This window comes from Cervus elaphus, chromosome 7, assembly GCF_910594005.1.
Source record: "Cervus elaphus chromosome 7, mCerEla1.1, whole genome shotgun sequence".
Classification (NCBI taxonomy): domain Eukaryota; kingdom Metazoa; phylum Chordata; class Mammalia; order Artiodactyla; family Cervidae; genus Cervus; species Cervus elaphus.
The window spans coordinates 48,604,803-48,622,745 of NC_057821.1; the positions used below are offsets into that span (position 1 = coordinate 48,604,803).

Sequence of the window (17,943 nt, forward strand, 5' to 3'; positions counted from 1 at the left end):
CCAGATTGAGCGCAACCGAAATAGCAGCCCCTCTCCTGTGCAGACGGCAGGAAGCCCTGCTACTTCCGGTGTAACACCGTTTAGTGCCCCCACCCCCCAACCCCCGCCACTCCAGGGCCGAGCCGTGAGGTTTTGCTCGTCAACTCTTTTCACATCTACTGTTTGTCGTGTGGGCAACATGTGCATCTCATAGGGTTGGTGCCAGCCAGCGAGGGTCTTCAGTAGCGTCTTCCCACAGTCTCTCAGGCCTCTGGGAGGGTCACCCCTAGGGAAGTGTGAGACCTCACCTTTTTATAAAAATTAATACTTACATTTTTAGAGGAAAGCAGACACGGGGAGAAATGCTATGTGCTAGGCTCAAAAGTTTCTCAGTAATCTAGTTTGCAGACACTTCTGTTCAGCCAAAGCCAGGCCCTGCATCCCATGGCAGGTGACTAAACGGATGGACATAAATGCCTTCTCATTAGAAGAAGTCTCTTCCCCACTAGAAATGTGAAGTCTGCATGGAAAACAGGCCCTTGAAAGTTCAGAAGAGAGAGCCCGCAGAAGGTGGCCAGTGAGCCGCCCAGCCCTGAAGGGGTCTAATGAACGTTAGGCCCCTTTTCTGTCACCACCGGACGCCGCTGAAACGTTAAGGGTCAGACCATCTCTCGGCAAGCCGCTTAATACTCACAAACTGAGCTCTTTGCTTTCGCTTTGAAGCCTGGATGTGTCAGCTCCGATTGTAGGGTTATTGATGAATAAAGCGGGGAAAAGGCACTTTGTACTTTCCAGGCAAAACCATGCTTTCCACGGTTGTGGCCTCTGCTCACCTAGAATTTAATTGTGTTAGGAAGCCACAGCCCTGCGTTGTCACTTCACGCTCAAAAAGCTGGTCTTTCCTTTGTTTGAGCTTTTGAACCTTAAGATCGGAGACTTCCCGGCAGGGAGTCAAAGATGAAGTCACTTAAAAATAGTCTGTGCATCACCGGCTGATTTCCTTGTGACTGCATGAGGATCTCTCTTCCCGCTCCTGTCTGCCCGCCGCCGCCCGGGATGGGGCTCCTCGGGGTCTCCTAGGATCCCCCGGCCGCTCTCAGATCCAGAGCCCTTCAGTGGGCCCCAGAACGTGGCCACAAGGCTCGCCGGTGGTCTGGTCCCTTCTGCTCCAGCCCCTGCTGGCCCTGCCCTCTCTGTCTCTATAGCAACCCTGCTCCCTCTTGAGCCCGCTATCCAGGCCGTCCTGTTACCTTGCGAGGGCTGCTCATCCCTCTGTCTCACCTTAATGCCTGAGCTTCCTTCAGAGCTCAGCTCGGCCACCCCTGGCAGCTCCCTCCAGAACAAGCTTGTGCGCCCGAGGGCTCGTTCACAGCGCTGCTCCTGGCCCCCACGTGGTTAAGGGCAGAATCCCTGACGGTATGTTAGAAGTCTTTCTTCTTCCCTCCCTCCTTCTCATCCCTTCTTTCTCCTTCTCTCTTCTCCTCCTGACTGTTGTACCCCTAGTGCCTAGCACAGAGCAGGTACTCAGTAAAACACTTTAGACTGAATGGATGAAATACAGAGGATGGGTGTGACCCAATAAGCTCCTCTTTTTGGCCTTGGAGACTGGACTTCTGGACTCAGTGAGTCATCTCCCAGGGAGGGCAAAGCAAGAGCTCGCCCTTGCCTGAGAGTCTGGGCTCCCCATGAAGCTAAAGTGTGATGTCATTGTTTCTCGAAAATACATCACAGTTTCTTTTTCTCATTCTTAAAGTAATACATCCTAATTGAAGGACTTTGGAGATAGCCCTCCCCTGCAGGGAGATGGGGCAGGGAAGCTGGACAAAGAAGAAAAATAATCACCCATAATTTCAGCATCCAGAGATAAACACTACTGACATTCTGTGAAATGTTCTTTGGTATTCACACACACAATCACAGTGTACAAACTGCACACACTGTAACACACTACAGTATTTACACTGGTCATCTACAATCCCTTAAATGGCAACCCACTCCGGTACTCTTGCCTGGAAAATCCCATGGACAGAGGAGCCTAATAGGTTACCGTCCATGGGGTCGCAAAGAGTCGGACACAACTGAGTGACTTCACTTCACTTTCCATGACATGACTTTTAGTAACTGTATAGTGTTCTACTGCATGGATTGATCATGATTTACTTAATCAGTTTACCCTTTAGGCATTTAGACCATTGTTAACAGCAACATAATGGGAGATACTGCTGCAGAGAGTGTTCTTCTTTCTATATTTTTGTGCCGCCATGATTATTTCCTCGGGGTAAATGCCTAAAAGTGAAATGCTTTGTGAAAAGAATCACCAGATTTTTTTCTTAATATATATATCTTTTCTATTGGATTATAGTTGACTTATAGTATTTCAGGGGCACAGCAAGGTGAAGAATCACCAGATTTTAAGGCTTTTGATACATCCTATCATACAGTTTTCCAGAAACAATATAATGATCCCCTCAGCAATGAGGTATTATTATTTTTAAATGGTTTTTGTTGATTTAGTAGATAAATATTGGTTCCTCCTTCAATTTATTCATGTTTATTTCAGCACTAGTACAGTTAAACACTTTTGATGTTATTATTATTGGTCATGTGTATTTATTCCTTTGTAAATTCTCATGTATGTCTAGTGCCTATTTTTCTATGATGAATGTCAAATTTACACAAGAGAAACAGAAAGTAAGAGGCTGCTGAATTTGATCTTCATGAAAATCCAATCAACAAACATTTACCGCGACCTCCTTTTTGGCCCAGTGCTCTTTATCTTTGGGGTAAATGGCTATATGAGCTGGTGCAGGTAAGGAAGACCCTGCCATGAGGTTTGTTTGAGACTTAGGTTTGCCCAGAGGACGACGCAGACTGTTAAGAAAGTATAGAAATATTTAGTGCTTGTAATATGGAAAAATAAGAGTTCTTGATATAAAATATTATATTAACATGAATAATTTCTCTGTAATTGTAGATGATTAAACTAGAAGTCAGGTTTCCCAGGCAGTGCTAGTGGCAAAGAACCCTCATCCCAGTGCAGGAGACATAGGAGATGTGGGTTTGGTCCTTGGGTCAGGAAGAGTTCCCTGGAGGAGGGCATGGCAACCCACACCAATATTCTTGCCTGGGGAATCCCATGGACAGAGCAGCCTGGTGGGCTACAGTCCATAAGGTTGCAAAGAGTCGGACATGACTGAAGCGACTTAGAACCCACGCACGCAACTTAAACGTCATGTAAAGAATTCTTCAGGGGTTTCGCTCTGGCTGCCACTCTTGACGGTGAACTTGTGGCCCCAGACCGTTGCTGCTGCCGTTGCCACTGTAGCTTGGAGCATATGATTTGCTTGTAGAGCCTCCAAATATTTGGTAAGAGCAACTGAAGGTGTGTGACCCATTCCTCATACTCTGAACAAATTGGGAATACTATTGCTCAGCCTCACCTAAGCACCCACCAGGAGAGGAAGCGATACAAGGGGCGGGTGGAATCAGGCTGACCTTCATCCACATCCTGGCCCCACCACAGACCATTGTATGACTTTCGCAAGTCCCAGACTTTCATCTATCGAAGGAAGCTTGCTAAATCCATGTTTCAGGCTTGAAAACAAAACTAGATTGAGTAGGTATGAAAAAGTGCTTGTTACATATTTGGCATAACAAACTTGGTAATCTTTACAGAATAACTCTCACTTTATAAACTAGGGGCTAGGTAAGATACATGAATGACCACAGTACTTTTATAAAAGGATGCTGGTGAGGAAAAATATCAATAAAATACTAGTTCCCAATAGTACGATTCAGAAGATTGGAGCTTCCTAGTGAACAAATAGAAACTGCTCTTTTAAGTTAAGTGAAAGTGTTAGTCACTCATTTGTGTCCGACTCTTTGCAACTCCATGGACTGTAGCCTGCCAGGCTCCTCTGTCCATGGGATTTCCCAGGCAAGAATACTGGAGTGGGTTGCAATTTCCTTCTCCAGGGGATCTTCCCGACCCAGGGATTGAACCCAGGTCTTCTGCTTTGCAGGCAGATTTTTTACCACTGAGTCATCAGGGAAGTCTTAAAGGAGAATAATTTGCTCCTCGTTCACTTGTAGAATAAAGTCTGTTAGTTTTTTGAAATAATGACCAGAACATAACTTTATTCATGATTATTCCAGGCTCCCTGGATACTGTATTTTGTAAAAAAAAAAAAAAAAAGTTTACACATCACAGTATGAACACTGACATAAGGAACACGTGTTTTTACCTTAATGCGTCTCTCTGTGTTCCTACTACAGCCTCATAATAGCCATGTTAGTAGGCAGTCAGGTAGGTGTCTGGCTTCTCTATTGAAGAAAGAGACTTTGCCATTCACCTTGAGTCATCACTGCCTTGAATGGTGTCTAACCCATAGTTCATGGTCCTAGCTGGCTTAATAATAATAATAAAACAACTTAATATTCGCGAAGGCTTCAAAAATGATGGACACTGTGTTTTATGTGGATTTAAGGTAGGCGTTATATAATACCCATTATGGAGAAGAAAGAACTGAACTTTAGGGCAATTAAGCAATTTGCCTAAAGTCACATGAGGGCAGAGTCCAGACTCAAATCTGGGGCTCACATCCAAATCCACTTTCTGAAATGTAACACTTATTACTGCCATAAACAGAAACAACTACATGATAAAGAAATATATGCAAATTGAGAAGGATGAGGTCTCTTGTCTAAATCCCCAGAGATTATCAATGGCATGTTTAGGACTAAAATCCTTTCACAACCTGAGCCTCTGTGCTCACCTTTCCTCCTTCCTGGGGGTGAAGAATTAGTGTGCGATATCCAAATGGGTCATTTGTGCCATCGCTTCTCAGCCTGTTCTTTTCTTTCCTGACTTCTTCTGGGTTAATACAGTATTTCTTTAGTATTCCATTTTATCTCTGTCCACTTTTCAGCCATCTCCTTGTTTTATGTTGTTAGTGCTGGTTTTAGGGCTATGCAGTCCAATAGGTTAGTTTTTAGCTACGTTAGCATTTGAAATGGAGCTAAAACGAACAGATTATGCTGATGGTTTAAGTATACACTCATTTTCAAAGAATTAGTATAAGAAAAGAACGTAAAATACATAACTGAATTTTTTAATGTTGATTGAATGTTGAAATGATAGTATTTTGAAGATGCTGAGTTAAATAAAATACTAACATTAACTTCCTCTTTTTAATGTTTCCAATGTGGCAGCTAGAAAATTTAAGGTTACATATATGACCTGCATTTCTGGTTTACGGTATATATCTGTTAGACAGCATTGCTCTAGGGATTATAACATGCATCCATAAAAACTTGCAATAAATACATTTTCATTTAATCTCTTTCATTGTTTACTCTATCACAATCATTTAACTTCTACATATGTTATAAACTTAATAGTGCATTGATTTTTTCCTTAAACAATTGTTAATAACTGTGACGATTCACAGACTTTACCTTCCTTGCAAGCTAAGGAGCTTAGCTGTTACTGTTTCACGGATGTGGGCACAAGACGTGAAACTCGGGGTCAGAAACAAAGGGCTTGGTTACTCACAGTATAATGAGCAGAATAAGCATCAGTGTACTGGCCTTGATTCCTCTTGCCCCAAAGCCCAAGTGGACAATGTGATAGCCCAGATGGAAGCTACACACAGAGGTTTGTGATGTAGCTAGGGAAACGGTCAAGAAGCTTGTATTGTTTGAGCAAGAAGTGAACACTGTAGCCTTGGAAGATATACTATGAATCTTATGCTGAAAGTCATATATGTAATCATCACAGCAGTCCAATAATCTGTGGTAGGCCGTGAGGGAGGGAGAGTCCAGAAGTGTGTTTCTACAGCATTTGTGTCTTTTACAACGACTACATAGCACTTGATCAATTTAAAAAGAAAATTTAAAGGTAATGTTCAACCAGTTGGTGCAAGTGGAGATCATTACTTTCATTTTTAATATGATTTCCTCAAAACATAAAGAATATCTGCAGGGTCTCCAGTCAGCTTCCTGTTCTGATGCAACTATTTTGTGTTTCTTTAATTTTCGCATTTTCCACGGCAAGAGCAACTTTTACAGTGATCAGCTTTTTTTATTTTTGTGAATGTGTGTGTGTGTTCCTGCGAGTAAGCAGGGGATGTTTTTCTGCAGCTGTAATGACTTGTCTTTGGCAGATTAATATAACATGTTAAAGCTGCCCTGTCAGGAAATATTTAAATAAATCCACATGTCTTTGTTGCAATGCAAATTGTGGAAATACATAAATAGTTTCTCCTTTACCAAACAGGAGAAATAATCTCTCTTGAGAATACACCAGTGTTGAAAATTTCCCCAAGGATGGAGCTTCAGACAGTTGGAGAAACTGGAAAACACACACGTGCAAAAAGTACTCACATCTTATTAGCTTAACCTCCTTTGTGTCCACGGCCCAGCCACGGGTGGAAAGGCAGAGCAAACCCGTTTCTGGGAGGCAGATACAGGGCCACCCAGCCCTGGATGGCTTTAGATCAGATCCCCCAGACTTTCCTCACGGGGGGCAGGGAAGCCTGCCTGTATCACATATTTTTATTTAGAAGGTCAGTTGCAACAAGGAAGAAAAGCTGAAATAAACTGCTTTCTGCAACCTTATTTATTTTTTTTGCAACAACTTTCACATCCAAGACTGAAGATTCCACTTAATTCAAACTGGAAACAGATTTTAAAATGTCAGGGACAGCTGCAGAGTGATTCTCTCAAAGTCTCAGGGCTCAAAATACTTGTCAGGCTGGGAGAACAAGGACAAAGATGCTGTCCTCCAGCTGTTCAAGTAGAAATATGCCTCCAGAAGATTCTCCCTGGATCTTCCCGCCCCCCACCACCCCGCGCTCTGACAGACGGTCTTCAGCCTCCAAGGGGCGAAGTCAGAAGCTGTTCTTGACTTGCCCTCTGCCTGTGCCCCGGGGCCGTGTGGGGTCTGCAAGGAGCGCGGGCCTGAGGGGGATAGATCCTGAGATGCCCACCCCGAATCCTGGCTGCCTGGCGCGGAGGGTTGTCTCTTCCTGAGCCCTGCTTCCCTAACCTGTGTCTTGAGCATGACGGTCTCCCTTATCTCAGGAGAGTCTGAGGAGTCAATGAAGTGGTCCATGAAAAAGCGTCTGCTATATAGTAGGCGTTCAATCAACGTTAAAAACAGAGAAATCTCCGCCCCCGCCCCCAGCAGCCTCTGTTTTGTGTCTGGTCTCAGTCCCGCACCTCCTCGGCTGTTTTCACCCCGTCCCCCCAGCCCTGGACTGTGCACCCCGCTTCCTGAGCTGGTGGAATCATCTCTGCTCTGGTCTCCTTGCCCAGGGTCTCTCTTTCCAAGACCTCCTCCTGCCGTGGAGACGAGGCATTCTGAACCCCACACACACATGTCTCCCCAAGGACAGACCCATTGTGCGGTCTTTTCTCTCTTCAGGGTAGAACCAAGCTCCTTGGTTGGGTAGCCTTGGCTTTCCTGGCTAATGATCCCAAAGCAGCTCCGAGCTTGCCCTTCAGACTCTCCTGTCCAGCCTTCCTGCTTTCACCAACTGGTTTGCCCCTTTCAAGCAGGTCGCGTGGGTTCCCACCTGCATCCCTGGTCCGACCCACCCTTCCCCAGCCTTCTCTCCAGGGGCAAGCCTCAAAGGGTGTGCTCTGCCTTCCACGGTTCCGTCTCCCCTCCAGATGCTATAGCTCCGGCTGGGGTAATTACTCACCATTTTTGCTCATAGCTTCACTCTTCATTTGTCCTTTAACAAGTTTTTATTAAAGGCCTACGACGTGCTAGGTGGGCTTCCTTCGTGGCTCAGTGGTAAAGAACCCGCCTGCCAATGCAGGAGACACCGGAGACTCGGGTTTGATTTCTGGGTCGGGAAGATCCCCTGGAGAAGGAGATGGCACCCCACTCCAGTATTCTTGCCTGGAGAATCCCATGGAGAGAGGAGCCTGGTGGCCTACAGTCCATGGGGTCACAAAGAGTCTGACACAACCGAGGGACCGAACATGTGCTGGGCGCTGGGCATGGAAGAGTAAAGAAACCATTTCCTAGGCCCATTTGCTTAGAGAGTTTTTTCCCAACTCACTTCATAAATACCTGGAGAAGGACAGGAGTAAATCCAGGCTTGTGTGGAGCCTAAAACTCACAAGTTACAGGTCTTCTTTAAGAAAAAATTAGCAAAATTGTAAATAAAAATGAATATTTACATTGACTATTTCAAGTGACAGAAGAAATGATATATCATTAAATTAAAAATAATAAAATCATTAAATTTTAAATGTCAACAAATAGCAAGACATTGCAAAATTTGTAAAAGTAATGTTTTAGTTGACTCTTGATATCTGCTTTTCCTCTACAAGTGCTTGGTCCTGTATTTTTGTGAGTTTCACTCTCTTCAGATGGCAACTTTGTCATATTTTTCTATGAAGAGACTAGAAAGATAGTTTAGACTTTCCTCCAGCATTGTTGATTGATGTTGGTCAGGTTTTTTTGAACTATTGCTAGTTTGCAAAAAATGATTATGTGGTTTCTCAGTTTGTTACTGGTTAAGTCTTAGGGCTATTGTCAAATTTGGGAAAACATCTATTGAGTTTCATTCATGCAATAAAGGGTTTTCTGTTTTATTTATTTGTTTTTTTTTTTTGAGAAATAGCTTCAGAGGTGAGACTTTTTTTAAAAATTATTGAAGTATTTGTTAAGTCACTTCAGTCGTGTCCAACTCTTTGCGACCCCCCCCAGACTGCAGCCCACCAGGTTCCTCTGTCCATGGGATTCTCCAGGCAAGAATACTGGAGTGGGGTGCCATTTCCTTCTCCATACTGAAGTATAGTTACTTACAATGTTTCAGGTGTGCATCAAGTGATTCAGTTACACTTGTATATATATTCTTTTTTCCAATTATTTTGCATGTTATCAAAAGACATTGAATATAGTTCCCTGAGCTATACAGTAGATTTTCAAGGACTCTTTAAAGGACTTTTCTGGTTTTTTATACACTGATTAATCTCTAAAAAAAAAAAAAAAAATCTTTGCATTGGAAACACTCATAAATCATTTTGTCACCAAGGCCTTGGTTTAGTGGCTTCTTATGAGTTTTAGGTTATTGTTGTCAATTCCACTATCTGTGGTTTGTGCCAAACCCGTAGGAGTTAAATATTTTCCCATTTTCCTTGTAGAATGGACTCCTTTTCATTAATCAGATTATCAAACAACCCAAAGAGTCTATTCTTTATTTCCACTCAAAATGCATTACTTCCTCTTAATGAATTACTACTTTTGGTTTAATATAAAGAAATAAAATTGCTAGAATTTACTTCTCAATATCAGAATAATTCATACTGATTACTACATTGTTCAACTTATGGCTTTTGTTTTATATTCAATTAATTTTTTGCTGGATTTTTCTCTGGGTTTTTTAATAAATAAATTGAGTGATGAGAAAAATAAATGCCTTTTTTCTATATCCAAATTAGGTCTCTGAAATTTTTCACTTGTTTGATTGATATATTTCAAAACCTCTTGCAAATTCAGTGGTAAAACAGTCTTTTCAAGCTTTATTGAAAACATCTTTCTCTTTATAAAAAAATTTAATAAACAAAAAGGGGATGTCTTGTGAATAAGTGTATTAGCTGAATCACCAAATAGATTTCTATAGGCAAGTGTTTCCATTTTGACTACTGAACCTCCCACTTATAATTTTAAATGTCTGATGATAAGAAACAATTCCCACAGGTTCCATTTCAAACCTTGTTTCTCCCCCATGACCTACATACTTCTGTCTGATGCTATGGAGAATCTATAAGGCAATGACCTCCAGGCTCTAATCTACTCAGCGCTGACAGGCTAGCAGAGGGCTGGAGAATTCCTGGATGCAATTCCTGCACGAGAACCACCTGCAGGAACTCCATATATGCCAGTGGCTGGAAACCACAAAAATACATCCCAGTTAGTCAACCAAATGGATGTCCAGTTCAATCTGCCCTTAACACCACCTCCCAAGTGCAACTGGTCCCTCCACACACTGGACAGAATGGGGAAACGTGATGGAGAGTTTGCCAAAGTAGAAGATGGAGGTCTTAACCAACCTGGGTTTTACAAGTTTTATAAATTATGACAAGTTGAAGACGCTGCTGAAGCCCTTCCAGTGAAGGTCACAGAGCTGACTTCATTTGCTCACAGCAAGACTACAGGCAAAGGGCAGACAGTCTTCTGACCTCCAAGGACTCGACATTTAGAATAGTGTTTCTTGGGGTGAGAACCCCTGGACCAGAAGCATCAGAGTCACTGGGCTTGTAGTAGTGCAAATTCTTAGGCCCCATCCCTGCTAAACCAGATCTAAGAAGGTCTTTAGATGGCTCTGATACAGACTGAAGGTTTGAGAATTACTGCTTCAGAACTGTGCTATCCAACATGGGAGCCACTATTAAAACTGATGAAAATTAAATAAAACTAAAAATTTCTAGTGCTCAAGAGCCACATGTGTCTGGTGGCTGTCATCTTAGACAGTGAAGAAACTGGACATTTTCATCATCACAGAAACTTATGTTGAGCAACGCTGCTTTAGAAAACATATCCTTCAGGCTTTTCCCCATCCCAAACTCTCCCATTCAGGGCCAGTTATATAGCTCCGCTATAGTATTTACACTCTATTAACAGTATTTATTTCTATGTGTACTTGTGGGATATCAGGTCTCTGTGCTATCCATCCTTCTATTCATAAAAACTGGCCTTCAGTGTAGCATGTAGTGATTACCAAATAAACGTTTGTATAACACACAAAGCATTAAAACATTCCAAGACAAGCTATTCTTATCAAAGGATGGAGGTGTTTTTCCTGTATTTCTTCTGTAGTTCTGATTTGGGTGTTTATATGCCTTATGTAAGAATGCTCTATATTTAGTATGAACTGTCTGAATTGGAGGGGATTAAATCCACTTTCACTTAAGGAAGACTAGTGGCCTCAAGTTTCCACTTCTACTCCAAGAGATAAATGACAGCACCTTCTATTTAATGAGTGTGGCTGGTTTGCAAGCATACTCCTTAGTGACGTAATACATATGTCAGGCGTGCTAAGCCGCTTCAGTAGTGTCCAGCTGTTTTCTACTCTATGGGCCGTATCCCGCTAAGCTCCTCTGTCCATGGGATTCTCCAGGCAAGAATACTGGAGTGAGTGGCCATGCCCTCCTCCAGGAGATTTTCCTGACCCAGGGATTAAACCTGCATCTCTTACATCTCCTGCATTGGCAGGAGGGTTCCTCACCACTAGGGTCACCTGGGAAGCCCAATACATATATATGTATGTATGTGTGTGTGTGTATGTGTATATATATATATTCAGCAATCTCAGGTAATTCTTGAAATAAATAACACAGGAGGGGAAAAAAATCTCTGATGGTAATGCCATTCAGTCAATAATGCTAAGATAAGACCCAAATTATTCCACCTACTTCAATCATTTTTATCTCGCTCACGAAAAGAAGATAATTTAATTTCAGGAGATTGGAAGCATTGATTGAGCTGTGAGTCCCTGAGGCATTTATTACACAAATGAGACCGATGAAAAAGAAATGTGTTTTTTGTCTTCAATTTCCATACGAGATTTATAGCCAAGCTTGGGAGAGTTGATGTCCCCCCATAAGCTGACACCCATGGGAGACAGCAGATGAGGGTGTCGCAGAGGAGCTGACGGAAGGTGGCCCTTGGGTTTCCTGCTGTCCTGTGAGCACTCCATCCTGCCATCTTTGTCCTGAAGCCGCAGGCTGCGAAGCCAAGGAGCAGCCGTCGCCCTGTCTACTGCATTGCACAGACCTCAACAGATTAATTACAGCCATTATTACAGGGCACACCAGCTACCCAGGAGTTTTTCCCTTTAGGATGAAAGAGATTTTAAAAAACTTTAAATTCAGCTCTAATAAATGTCTCAATTTGGGCTTAGTGGAGATGAGAATGGAGGAGAATTTGTCTCTGTGCATTTCAGCCTTTTTCAGGGCTGAACTACAGGGAACAAAACAAAGGAGCTTTCAGGGCCAGCCTCTTCTTTCTTCCCAACCCTGTAGCAAACCTGTCTAGTGCGTTCTTCACCCTGAGCCATCCAGGTGCCTCCCAACTCCGACCACATTTATGTACCTGCATCTACCAAGGTGAGGACCCTCCCTGAGGGAGGGGGAGGCTGGCAGGTGGGCAGTGGGGAGGAGCCCATGCTCCGCCCAGGCTGGGCCCCATACAGGACTAGAGAGATGAGTCCATATGGGCAGGGTGAGAGGAGGGGCCTGGCCAACTCTGCTCACGTAGGATGCTTCATCCCTGCTCTTTTCAGAGAATGTTTAGAGTTTTCTCATACTTGGAGTTTTGGCTTTCCATGTGGCGCTGGAGGTAAAGACTCTGCCTGCCAAGGCAGGGACGCAAGAGATGCAGGTTTGATCCCTGGGTTGGGAAGACCTCCTGGAGGAGGAGGAAAATGACAACCCACTCCAGTATTCGTGTCCTTCCGTGGACAAGAGGAGCCCAGCGGGCTATAGGACATGGGCTTGCAAAGAGTCAGACACGACTGAGCGACTGAGCACACACATTGGATGCTGCCAAGTCTGAACAAGGGAGAGAACTCTGAAAGTGAGAAGCAAGGCCAATTTAGCTCCACTGATAAGAGATGTGTGTAAAAAAAAAAAAAAATCAGAGGTCTGGACCCATGGGGACGTGAGTTCTAGGGACAGGCAGACCCATTTCCAAGGCCCAGCTCTGACCTCCATGAGCCTCAGTTTCCGTGTCTGTAAACAGTGAAGCCCGATAATGATAGTCCCTTCTCCCCTGCTTGACTGAAGTTTCCCTGATGCGCTTGTGGTCCACGCGTTTATCACAATAGCCCATAGGTCACACTGTGCTATTTGGCCATTGAAAGTGAAGGTGAAGTTGCTCAGTCATGTCCGACTCTTCACAACCCCGTGGACTGTAGCCTACCAGCCTCCTCTGTCCATGGGATTTTCCCCTGGCAAGAGTACTGGAGTGTCTGTCCAGTACTGGACAGTACTGGAGTGGGTTGCCATTTCCTCCTCCAGGGGATCTTGCCGACCCAGGGATCGAACCCAGGTCTCCTGCATTGCAGTCAGACGCTTTACCGTCTGAGCCACCAGGGAAGCCTTTTGGCCATTGGACCACGTCTAATTCCTCTCTTTTCCCAAGCTCGTCTCTTCCAAGCGTGGCCACAGGCCCCTGCATCTGCACAGGTACAGCGGCTCCTCAAACCTGTAGACCCTCGAGCTGACTTTGGGGCATCCCTGCTCAGTCCTCTGTAGGCTTCCCAGACTGGGGAGGGGGCACTTCAAGGACTAGCTGGATCCTCTTTTCTCTGTGCTCTTCCACATGGAAGCACAACTAGGAACCCTGGAAATAATGCAAGAGAAAACTAAAGGAAAACTCTGAAAGGAAGAAGAAGAGAAATTTGTTCGGGGTCCTGGGACTGGAGGAGTAACAGAGGTAGACATCTTATGTCCCCTCCACCAAGAGAAGACCACCCAGGCCTGGCATTTCTGGCATTTCCCAGCCCAGCCCAGCAGTGAAGGCAGCCCTGGGAGGGTTGACCCCTCCCCTACACCCAACAGGGGTCCCAGTGACGACACCCACCATCCTCAGCGGACCCCTGGGAGTCCTTCCCACAAGCAGTAGGGGAACACGCTTCCCTGACAGAGGAACCAGTGAACTTGAACACAGAACAATAAAACTCATCCGTATACATGACAGAAAGAAAAACGGGCAGAAAATAAATGAACAGAGCTTCAGGGATGATGGGGTAGTAAAAAGGATTCAACATCTGTATCATCAGAGTCTGAGAAGAGCAAGAGTGTGGGCTGAAAGAGGGTTTGAAGAATAATGCCTGAAAACTCCCTTCATTTGGCATAAGACACAAAATTCGCAGACCCATGAAGATAAGAGAACCCCCAAACAAGATAAGCCCAAAGAAATCCACACGGAGATCTGTCACAATTAAACTCAAAATGAAAGACAAAGGCTTGGAAGCAGTCAGAGATGAACAACATGTTATCTGTGGGGGAAATTGATTCAGATAAGAGTGGATTTCTCCTCGGAAACCTCAGAGGCCAGAAGGAAGTGGCATCATATTTTTCAAGTGCTGAGTGAAAAGGACTGTCAATCAAATTCTTTATCGGGTGATACTATCCTTCAGGATGAAGAGGAAATAAAGACATTCTGAGACAAAGGAGCATGCTGCAACTGACCCACCCTTAAAGGCTGACTAATGGAAATGCTTTCAACAAAAGGATACAAAGGAGGATCAAAGACCAACAGGAAGGAAGAGGGACTAATGGAAAGAGTAGAAATACAGGTACATTCATGGACTATCCTTTGCGATTTGCAAACTGTGTAGTAAAGAATGACACTTACCAAAAGAAAGGTCTGGCCTTTGCCCTTGGCACTGGGAGGTAAACTCTATGCCTTTGGAATAGCTTCTCTGATAGAAGTGGCTTTGTTTACTGGGGACCTTGGGTCACACCAGAGAGTCTTTGCTAACAGTGGTTTATGGTGGGGGCTCTGGGTCACCTGGGCTTCCCAGGGCGCTAGTGGTAAAGAACCCGCCTGCCAATGCAGGTTAGACATAAGAGATGTGGTTCGATCCCTGGGTGAGGAAGATACCCTGGAGGAGGGCATGGCAACCCACTCCAGTACACTTGCCTGGAGAATTCCACAGACACAGGAGCCTAGCAGGCTACAGTCCATAGCGTCGCACAGAGTCAGACACGACTGAAGTGACTTAGCACACACACATGCACTGGGTCACCTGCTATCACAAAAGCGGCAAATTTAAACACTAACATACCAGTAATTACCTTAACTGTAAATGATCTAACTATACCAATCCCTAAGGGCAGAGGCTGGTAGAGGATCTATATGCTACTTCCAAAAATATCACTTCAAACTTGATGATGTGGGGTGAAATTAAACTGATAGGAAAAAATATGTCATAAAAATATTAGTAAAGATATCACAAGTAGTTACATTACCTTCTGATAAAGTGGACTTCAGAGCAAGAAGAAATTACTAGAGAAAAAGAATACATTGCATAATGATAACACGATCAATCCACCAGGGAGACATTATGATCTCAAAGGGGTCTGCACCAAGAATAGCACTTCAAAATACATGAGTCAAAACTGAAAGAGCTGAATGGAGAAACAGACAAATCTGCAACTACAGTTGAAGACTTCACCTTCTCAGCAACAGATAGAATGAGTGGACAGAAAATCATCAAGGAAATAGAACATCTGGTCAATGCCATCAATCAACAGACCCTAAATGACATACATGGAACTCTCTATCCACAGATTAGAGATTACATATAGATTTTTTACCCCCCCCCGCCCAGAATATTCACCAAGATATATCATACTCTGGGCCATGAAACAGACCTCAGAAATTTTATTTCTATTTTTGGCTGAGCCACACTGCTTGTGGGATATTAGTTTCCTGACCAGGGATTGAGCCTGGGCCCTTGGCAGTCTTAACCTAACAGAGTACTAACCACTGGACTGCGAATTTAAAAGAATTGAAATTATGCAGAGTGTGTTTTCTGACCCTAACAGAATCAAACTAGAAATAGATAACTGAATGACAACAGGAAAATCTCTAGACATGTGGAGATGAAACAACACACTTCTAAATAATCCATCATCAAAGAAGATGCCTCAAAGGAAATTTAAGAAACAATACAGGACTGAATAAAAATGAAATGCCAGGAACCAAAAAATGTGAGGTGCAGCTAAAGCAGTGCTGAGAGGGAAATTATAGCATGAAGTGTTCACAAGAGAAATGAGGAAACGTCTCAAAGCAATAATCTACATACATAGTTCAAGAAACCAGAAAAAGAGTAGAAAAATAAACCCAAGAATAATGAAGGAAATAATAAAGAACAGAAATAGAAAATAGGACAATAGAACTAATCTATGAAAGAGAATACTGGTTCTCTGAAAAAAAAAAAATCAATGAAATTGAAAAACGTCTAGCAAGATTGACAAAAATAGAAAGAGTGAAGACACCCAGCACCAACACCAGGAATAAAACAGAGAATATTGCTCCAGATCCTTCAACCATTTGAAAGACAACAAATGAGTATTATGAACAATTTTATGCTGGAAAATTTGAAAACTTGAAAGAAATGCACAATTTCCTCGAAAAGAATGAACCACCAAAGCTCAGGCAAGAAAAAATAGATAACTTGAATATACTTATAACCACTAAAAAAGCTGAGTGTTCCAAATTTTCTGGCATATTGAGTGCAGCACTTTCACAGCATCATCTTTTAGGATTTGAAATAGTTCAACTGGAATTCCATCACCTCCACTAACTTTGTTCATAGTGATGCTTCCTAAGGCCCACTTGACTTTGCATTCCAGGATGTCTGGGTCTAGGTGAGTGATCACACCATCGTGATTATCTGGATCATGAAGATATTTTTTGTACTGTTCTTCTGTGTATTCTTGCCACCTCTTCTTAATATCTTCTGCTTCTGTTAATGCCATACCATTTCTGTCCTTTATTGTGCTCAACTTTACATGAAATGTTCCCTTGGTATCTCTAATTTCCTTGAAAGAGATGGGAATACCAGACCACATGACTTGCTTCCTGAGAAATCTGTATACAGGTCAAGAAGCGACAGTTAGAACTGGACATGTTACAACAGACTGGTTCCAAATAGGGAAAGGAGTACGGCAAGGCTGTATATTGTTACCCTGCTTATTTAACTTGTATGCAGAGTACATCATGAGAAATGCTGGGCTGGAAGAAGCACACGCTGGAATCAAGATTGCCAGGAGAAATATCAATAACCTCAGACATGCAGATGACACCACCCTTATGGCAGAAAGTGAAGAGGAACTAAAAAGCCTCTTGATGAAAGTGAAAGAGGAGAGTGAAAAAGTTGGCTTAAAGCTCAACATTCAGAAAACCAAGACCATGGCATCTGGTTCCATCACTTCATGGCAAATAGATGGGGCAACAATGGAAACAGTGGCTGACTTTATTTTGGGGGGCTCCAAAATCACTGCAGATAGTGACTGCAGCCACGAAATTAAAAGACGTTTGCTCCTTGGAAGAAAAGTTATGACCAACCTAGACAGCATATTAAAAAGCAGAGACATTACTTTGCCAACAAAGGTCTATCTAGTCAAAGCTATGGTTTTTCCAGTGGTCATGTATGGATGTGAGAGTGGGACTATAAAGAAAGCTGAGTGCAAAAGAATTGATGCTTTTGAACTGTGGTGTTGGAGAAGACTCTTGAGAGTCCCTTGGACTCCAAGGAGATCCAACCTGTCCATCCTGAAGGAGATCAGTCCTGGGTGTTCATTGGAAGGACTGATGCTGAAGCTGAAACTCCAATACTTTGGCCACCTGATGTGAAGAGCTGACTCATTTGAAAAGACCCTGATGCTGGGCAAGATTGAAGGCGGGAGGAGAAGGGGAAAACAGAGGAGCAGGTGGTTGGATGGCATCACTGAATCAATGGAGATGTGTTTGAGTAAGCTCCGGGAGTTGGTGATGGACAGGGAGGCCTGGCTCACTGCAGTCCATGGGATTGCAAAGAGTCAGACACGACTGAGCAACTGAATTGAACTGATTAAAGAAACTGAATTTGCCATAAAAACTATTCTGAAAAAGAATGCATGTGTACTGTGGTAAGCTGCTTCAGCCGTGTCTGACTGTACTCAAAATGCAACAGTCAAAAAACCCCAAACAACCCAATTAGAAAATGGGCATAAGACAAGAAGAGTTACTTCACCAAAGAGGATTTACAATTAGTGAGTGTTAGGTGCTCAGTCATGTCCGACTCTTTGCAAACCCATTGACTGTAGTCCATGGGATTCTCCAGGCAAGAATACTGGAGTGGGTTGCCACTTCCTTCTCCAGGTGATTAGATAGGAAGCACATGAAAATGGTCAACATCAGTAGCCAGCAGCACGAACAACACTGCACTA

At 43.4% G+C, this 17,943-nt stretch overlaps 1 long non-coding RNA gene across 1 annotated transcript in view; it reads left to right on the forward strand.

The window, feature by feature from the left end:
- Positions 1-17,943, forward strand: part of LOC122697632 — a 43,092-nt gene that overhangs the window by 719 nt on the left and 24,430 nt on the right. The window lies entirely within an intron of this gene.